Source organism: Protopterus annectens, chromosome 10.part0, assembly GCF_019279795.1.
Source record: "Protopterus annectens isolate FY-2018-M chromosome 10.part0, PAN1.0, whole genome shotgun sequence".
Classification (NCBI taxonomy): Eukaryota; Metazoa; Chordata; order Ceratodontiformes; family Protopteridae; genus Protopterus; species Protopterus annectens.
The window spans coordinates 1249785534-1249794079 of NC_056744.1; positions in this window are offsets into that span (position 1 = coordinate 1249785534).

Below are 8546 nucleotides of genomic sequence, written 5' to 3' on the forward strand. Positions count from 1 at the left end.
GGAGATGATTTTTCTGAGCTATTATATAGAATTGGAATTGCCTACACATGGTTAGGCCTTGCTGTCTCTAATTATGGTGTCTGCCAAAAAAGCAATTACTAGAAAATGGAAGTCAAAATCTATTATAGTAGATATCTCTGTTATTGGAATATAGTAATAGAGATAAAACAACTGGAACTGAGATCTTTAAAAAAAGGTAGGAGCAAACTACGTAGGAAAAATGGGAATTGTGGGAACAGTACATACAGGGGATGAATGAGGTTTAAAAGAAGGCAGGACCTAAATGAACTTTGTAATGTTTGACTGAAAATGATTGGGTAGAGATGGATTTGTTTGTTTGTATTTTGAGTTGTTGAGTTCTGATATTTTTTTCCATTATTGTGTTGTTGATCCTTTGTGATTTCAACCACTTGATATGCACTCATGCATAGCATCTAGTTCATTAATTTGAACTAAAACACAGTGAACAGCTGTCCATTGCAAAGTCTGTGATTGCCAGTGGATGTACTGGTAATGGAAATCTGGAGACAGCCTGACAGAAATAATTCTCATAAAAGACTTTATGTTTCACCAGAAATTATCAAGCTAACATTGGTTCTAAATAAAAAATAACAAAAAGCATATTTTTTTTTGGGAGGGAGGTCACACATCAGTAGGGAAAACTAGAATCTCTCTCTTTCCCACCTCAGTACTTGTCTGAAAGCACAGTCATCCAGAACTGAGTCAACAAATGCCGTTTGATAAAATATTTGAATAAATGAAATGCCTGTAAAGCACCCATGCATATATGTGTCTGTGTGTGCATGCATATAAATATATATATATGTGTGTGTGTGTGTATGTATATATATATATATATATATATATATATATATATATATATATATATATATATATATATATATATAAAATGTGTGTGTGTGTGTGTATGTGTAAATATATATGGGTCTGCTTTCAAATCCTGTATTACCAGTAGGTCAAATTTCGGCCATAAGGTCGAAAGCTATACTTCCTGAAAGTTTACAGGCTCGACTGTCTGAATATCAAACAACACGGAATGAACATTGCGTTCCTGCCCTCCAGGTAATTTAAAATACCTGAAAAACTGAACACTGTTATATTTCAAACCACCAGTTCTTTAGTTTTCTAATTTATGCCGTATTTCAAGAAACAAATCAACTTATCAAATGAATGTACTATACATAAAAACAAATTTTCAATGTAATAATATACAGCTTAACTATTTATCTTTAAAACTCTAGCAATCGCTCAAAATAAGTTCTTTATATATGTAATAGTTGCTCCAAATGCAGTAACAGCTGTCTATTTACACTTCCCCTGTATGTTTGTACTTAGAACACTAACATTTTAATAGTTGTATGCTATATTGCAGATAATAAATGTACCCTTCAATAATCATTTGTTTTGGTTTTTGACAAGTTGTAATATTATCAGCTTCTGCATTGATTCCAGCAACTTGGAATGTAACATCCGCCATGTTTTGTTTTGTTTTTTTCCTGCTAACAACAAATCCTTAAGTGATAGCTCACTATTAAAACATTTGCCTATTCAGTACTACATTAACTTTAGAAATTCTGACATTCGAGCTTGTAAACTTTCAGGAAGTACAGCTTTCAACCTGATGGTCACGATCTTGTGTCATTCTTCTTAATGGTAATATGGGATTTGAAAGTAGACCCATATATATCATACATACATACATATATAAATACATACCCACACAAAAGAACATTCAAAAAAGATTGATCTAAAAAGATCAAACTTTTAAGACAAAAAAGCAATATTTTCAGGAAAGGGGCAACCCCCTGCACCCTCCACATCCCCTGCTAATTATATATACCTAATCTGAGATCCCTGCATTCACAGCTGCCAGCAGGCAGAAAAATGGCAAAAAAGAGTGTTTGCTTTTAGTTTTTATGCTCATATGTACATGTGTTTGTATATGTATAAAATGTTTGTTTATTTAGACAAACACAGATATTGTAACATAGTGTGGTAACATAAACAGGTCCGTATAGAGATGTTTGAATGAGCCAATGGTGAGATAACTGTACTTCACGTAGTCAACATCAGTTGGTAACCTACACTTTTTCAAGGCCAAGGTAATTCTAATATAGCAGAAATTGTATGGGAAAATCCAGAGGAGTCTGAAGTATTTTTGGTGAAATGAGAGACAGACCAAGGCTGTAGTAGTCAGATCTGAGACTGGAGTCCAGTGCAAAGTCAGTGATTGCTAGTGGATGTCCTGTTAATGAAAATCTGGAGAAAGCCTGACAGAAATAATTGTACTAAGTGACATGCATGTTTTACCTGTAAAATCCCTGGTTATAAAAGACTTTTGATTTGCAAACCTGTTTTTTAACCTGCGAACACCTTGTTGTCTTCGTGTTTTTGTGTTATTTAGCTTATGCATTACAGATAAAGATGTTTATTTTCAAAGAGAGGCACTTTGTGTAAAATATGTTGACTGGATATTGTAATTTTTAAAGAGTGTCATCCCTGGATAATATCACATACAACTATGCTGAATGATGCTAATGAACTGTATAATCTGAAGTAGTTAACTTAATTTGATCAGCAACCTGTGGGTATCAGATCCAATCTGGATCCGAGCCGGCAGCTGTCCAAGCTAAAGATCCGAGCTCCAAGCTCCTCCCTTTTACCCATAATACCCTGCTACCTCCTTCCAGTCCCCAGATCTCATTTGCCGTGGCTTTAACAAGCACGACTTACGAGCTCCTGGCGGTTAGGTAGTGAGTATTGGTTAAATTCTTGACGTTTTGAAAAATTTTGAGAGGTGTGTGTTTGTGATTGTTTAAATCCATTAGCCTAGCTTAATTTTAGGATATTCACCCTTCCCCCTTATTCTTGTGTGTCAGTGTGTGTGGCCGTGGTTTTTGTTATGGTCGAAGGCCCTAAGGCCATTTTCTCCAAGTGCTCTGAGTGTGGCCATAAGCTCTCCCCAGCCGATGGCCACACTCAGTGCGTTCTTTGTCTGGGGGTAGCGCATTTATCATCGGGTTGCCATATTGGCACAGCCTTTAACCCCTGGGTATGTGAGGGATAGGAGGAACAAGCTTATTCTGGTGGGTCTTTTACCCTCTGGGGGGGAGCTCGGCCCCATTTTTTGCCCCCATAGCTCCTTCTCCGATCCATTATTGGGTTTCAGAGCCAACGTCGGATCCGAGAAGTCTCTTAGGCAGGGAGTCGGCGCCGACAGTAGTTGCTACTTCGACGTCGGCCATGCCTTCGAGTTTGTCGGATCCCTTTTTGGATCCGAGCTCTCGGGGCCGGGAGCCGTGCATCGGATCCAAGGGGGTAGGTGTGTCTTCGGCTCCGTTGCGGTTGGAGCCCACTTCCCTTTCAGGTCCGATCCCTTCGGCTCCAATGCTGATCCCCGTGTCGGATCCGAGGGTGTTGCTCATGGAACCCAGCGAGAGTGGTTCACCTTCGGCCTTCGACCTGGTGGAGAGTGTTCTCTCAAGAGGTTCGAGACCCCCTGCTCTTGCAATGGATCCAGCCACCATTCCCTTGCAGATGGGCTTGTCTTCCATCATCCGGCCCTAGGGACAGCCTGCGTCGACGCCCCAGCCAGTTCCACTGGAGGAACATGACCCTGTTGGTGAGCCCTCCTTGGACAGTCCCGCCGAGGAGGTCCCTAACAAACGTAAGTGTAAGAGGAGGCACTTGGACTCTCCCAAGTCTCTCACGGAAGACACTGATTTAGAGGAAGGGGAAGGTTCCCCCAGGTCACCCCCCGAGGACGTCTCCTTTGGAGACATTATGGAAATGCTACGCCTAAAAGGGGGGTGGTCAGCCCAAAAGCCTTCCTCTGATGAGTCATTGTTTCTGGAGGCGTTTGATGCAGGCCCGTCTACCTCTTGGGTGTCCCCTCCAGCTTGACCCCCTGGTAGACCTCATTACTACCAGGGCATGGAAGGAGCCAGACACTGTAGAGCCAATCCCCAGGAGAGCAGATAAGATCTTTGGTCCCTCTGTGGATAGGACAGCATGGAGTAAAGGTTCCCCGGTAGATGCCATGGTGGTGGCGACTGCCTCCAAGAAGGAACTGGCACAGGATAGTTCCTTGATCCATCCTCCTGATAAGGAGTCTCGGACGATGGATTGCATCGGAAAGTGGATGTTTGCTTCAGCTACCTTTTCCATAAGGGCACTGAATTAGTTGGCCCATGTGATTAGGCTTCAGCGGGATCTGGTGAAGGAATACACTGAGTCTCCCCCTGAGTCCCTATCAGCTGAGGATAAACAGACCTTCTCGACTCACATGGCCACTCTGAAATCTGATTTAAACACGTCTATGCGGCTACTCTCCCATGTCACGGAGGGGGCCACTAGAGCCAGCGGATCAGGCATCGCCTTACGGCATCACGCCTGGTTCCGACTTTGTGGAACCCTTCAAGGTGTCCTTCGCGAATGTTCCCTTTGGTTCTACCCTGTTTGGCAAGACCGTCCGCAATACATTGGTCCAGAGCGAGAAAGACGGGAAGACACTGTCTGCCATCGGAATCTGCTTCTCGGCTCCTCAAAGGTCCTTTTCCAGGAACCAGAGAGGACAAAAGAAGATGTGGTTCCGGAAGTCTCAGCAGTCCTGTTATTCAGAGGCAGAGGGGGGCAAGGTGGACGCCGGGCCAGAGGCAGAGGGGGGAGCCAAAGAAGTTTGGGTCACGGGAACCTTTCTACGATTGGCCCATGCAGCAGCCCTGAGGAGTTGCCCAACTGTGCTCCTATCTGGAGGCAGTCAGGGGGCATCTTTCAAAGCACCTGGCACTGTGGGAGTCCATCACGACAGATCAGATGGGTGCTTTGAATAATATCCAGAGGCTACTCTATTCCCCTCATAAATCTTCCTCCTCAGTCGAGGCGCCTCCCCGATGTTCCACCCAGTCAGAGGGAGGCTACAGCTTTAGAAATAAAGAAGCTGCTAGAAAAAAGAGCCATCCAGCACATCTCCCCAGACTAGTCCGGGTTAGGCAATTACTCCAGGTTCTTTTCGGTGCCAAAAAAGACGGGGGACTTAAGACCAAATCTCGGCCTTTCTACAATGAACCTCTTCATTGCCAAGGAGAAATTCCAGATGGTCACTCTTGAATCCATTCTCCCCCTACTGCAGGAGAACAACTGGATGTGCTCCATAGACCTCAAGGATGCGTACTACCACATTCTCATAGACAGATGGTCCAGGAGGTTTCTCCGCTTTCGGTTGGGGGCCAGTCATTATCAGTTCAGGGTCCTACCATTCGGCCTCACCACAGCCTCCAGGGTGTTCACCAAGGTCATGGCAATTGTAGCAGCCCACCTGCGGGTTCAGGGAATACATGTTTTTCCTTATCTGGATGACTGGCTCCTTGCCGCCTCCATCAGGCATCTACTCTGCTCAGCCAGGGATTGCTTCCTGCTCTTAGCCTCCCAGTTGGGGATCACTATAAATTACAAGAAATCATTCCTTCAACCAATGCAAATCCTGGACTTCATAGGGACCAGAATAGATACGCTTCAGACCAAGGCCTTCTTGACTTTGGACAGGCTTTGCAGCTTAACCCTCCATGTTCTAGCACTCCTTCAATCTCCAGCCCCATCAGCGGAGTTAGTCCTGAGAGCCTTAGGGTCCATGGCAGCAGCAATCAACCTTTCGCCCTTAGCTTGCTTGCACATGAGGGTCCTCCAGTGGACTTTGCAGGTCCAGTGGTCCAGCCTTCAACACCCGTTGGACTCTCCAGTCCCCCTCAGCAGAGTTTGCAGAAATTCCCTCATATGGTGGCTCCAATCTCGAGAGCTTCGGGAAGGATGACCGTTTATAATGCCACCTCCCCAAGCCACAGTAACCACGGATGCTTCTCGCCTTGGGTGGGGGGGCATTGCATGGGCAGAACTGTCCAAGGTACGTGGACTCAGACAGAGACCATTCTGCATATCAATGTTCTGGAGATGAGAGCGGTGCTTCTAGCGTTGCAAGCTCTTCATGTCTTTCTCCCTCCAGGGACTATTGCAATTCAAACAGACAACATGTCAGTGGTCTAGTACATCAACAAACAGGGGGGGACCAGGTCTTACCCTCTTTGCCGAGAGGCCATGAGACTTTGGGATTGAGCGATATCCACCAACCATTTTCTGTTAGCAATGCACATTTCGGGTCGGTCCAACATCCTAGCGGACAAGCTGAGTCGAACTATCCTCTTGCCTTACGAGTGGTCTCTGAATCCCTTAGTAGCGAAACAGATCTTCCACAAGTGGGGTCAGCCTTGCTGCAATCTCTTCACATCGCCTTCAAACCTGAAGTGCAGCGAGTTTTCCGATCTAATTCCCCCCCCCCCGGGGGAAAGCCCCAGAGACGCTCTAGTTCATGCTTGGCCATCCGGTCTTCTTTATGCTTATCCTCCTCTTCCGTTAATGACAGCATTTTTACAGAAAGCTCGTCGGTTGGGGAACAAGATTATCCTCATAGCCCCATTCTGGCCTCGTCAAACCTGGTTCCTGTACCTACAGTCTCATCTTATAGCTCCTCTTTGGAACTTAGATCCAATCCCAGATCCGATTTCTCATCCTTCGGGATTAGAAACTCCGAATCTGGACGACCTCAAGCTCTCAGCTTGGTTGATCCAGTTCCATTAGTTGCCAGGACTCCCGGTATCTCTTCTGCAGTTAGATCCATCCTGGTAGCAGTGCATAAGCCTTCTACCAGGAAGGTTTACAACAGTGAATGGGCCTCACATAAGAATTTGGATCCTTTCACTGCTCCCATTCCAGCAGTGCTTGATTTCCTATCTCATATTTTTCAGCAAGGGGCCAGTTTACTGTAAAGGTTCAAATGGCTGCCATTTCCCATTTTCACATTGGAGACAATCTTAGTCCTTTAGCTTCCACTAAGATTTGTAAGACTTTCTTGAAAGGAACCTTTGTTTTGAGACCTCCTATTAGGAACGCTGTTCCCCCATGGGACGTAACTTTGGTCCTTCAGGCTCTAGCTGGACCACCCTTTTAAGAACCTGCAGCTTCTGTTGATTTAAAATTTTTATGTTGGAAAACTGCTTTCTTAATAGCTATTACCTCAGCTAGAAGGGTGTCAGAACTCCAGGCCCTTTGTACTAACCCCCCATATCTTGTTTTCCATAAGGACAGAGTCTCTCTCAGGACTACCCTTCCTTCTTACCTAAAGTGGCTTCCGAGGCGAACATCAATCAATCCATTAATCTACCAGTTTTCTTCCCAAACTGTCAGAATAAAGGGGAATACAAACTTAATTTGTTAGATGTTCATAGACAATTGCGCTTTTACCTGCACAGAACAGCTGCCTTTCGCAAGTCAGAGCAGCTCTTTGTTTCCTTTGCAAAGCCTTTCTTGGATAAGCCAGTGTCAAAAGTGACTCTAGCTAGATGGATTTCTCACTGCATTTTGCTCACATACAAGATATCTGGTCTGCCAGAGCCCTTAGGGGTTCATGCCCATTCTACCCATTCTATGGCTACTTCTGCTGCGTTCTGGTCAAGAACCTTGGATGACATTTGTTCTGCGGCTACTTGGGCTTCCTCTCATACCTTTATCTCTCATTATAAATTGGATTTCATATCCAGAGGAAGGGCAGCTTTTACCTCTGCAGTACTCTGGAATATCCTTCCTTGAGGACCTCCCAAGTTTTTGGTAGCTGGGGACTCTGTCCCACAGGTTGCTGATCAAATTAAGTTAACTACTTAACTTTCCATCTGAGTAGGTAACTTCATTTGTCAGCAACCGACCCCCCTCCTTCCCCCTAACCTGGTTCTTTGGTTATCTGAATCCTAGCATGGTCTCAGCTTTTGATATTCATTAGGTTAGGATGTTTCAGGTTGTTGTTTTGACTAGGTGAAATTGTATAATTGGGCAAACGCGATCTGAGGACTGGAAGGAGATAGCAAAGTATTATGGGTAAGGGGAGGAGCTTGGAGCTCAGATCTTTAGCTTGGAAAGCTGCCGGCTCGGATCCAGGTCGGATCCGATACCCACAGGTTGCTGACAAATGAAGTTACCTACTCAGATGGAACATTATGGTGAGTACATAGCTTCTTTTTATTCTGCAAGTATACTGCTTCATATTTGTTTGATTCTTGACCAAGTCAGCCCATTTTGTGTTGTTAAAAAAAAATCACTCCACTGTGAAAAAACAGGTGTGATCACTGCCCTAATTTCACTACGATATATATATATATATATATATATATATATATATATATATATATATGTGTGTGTGTGTGTTTCTTTGAGTCTACTACTTTTTAACAAAAGCTCAGTTTATCAAAGCTGAAATCACAGAACAGACTGCCGAAACTTCACTTGAACGAAACTACGATATATCGAAAATCACTTCTCCGAAACATAGATCACTGGTTCCGGACTGGTGTTGCAGAACAGGTGCAGTGTTTGTATTTATGTGATGAAACCATTACCAGGAATATGTCTTGTATAGCATTCGGAACTTGCTGTTATAGATCGCAGGACAGTGCGGGTAAGGAAATTTACCCTTTTCCCACTGT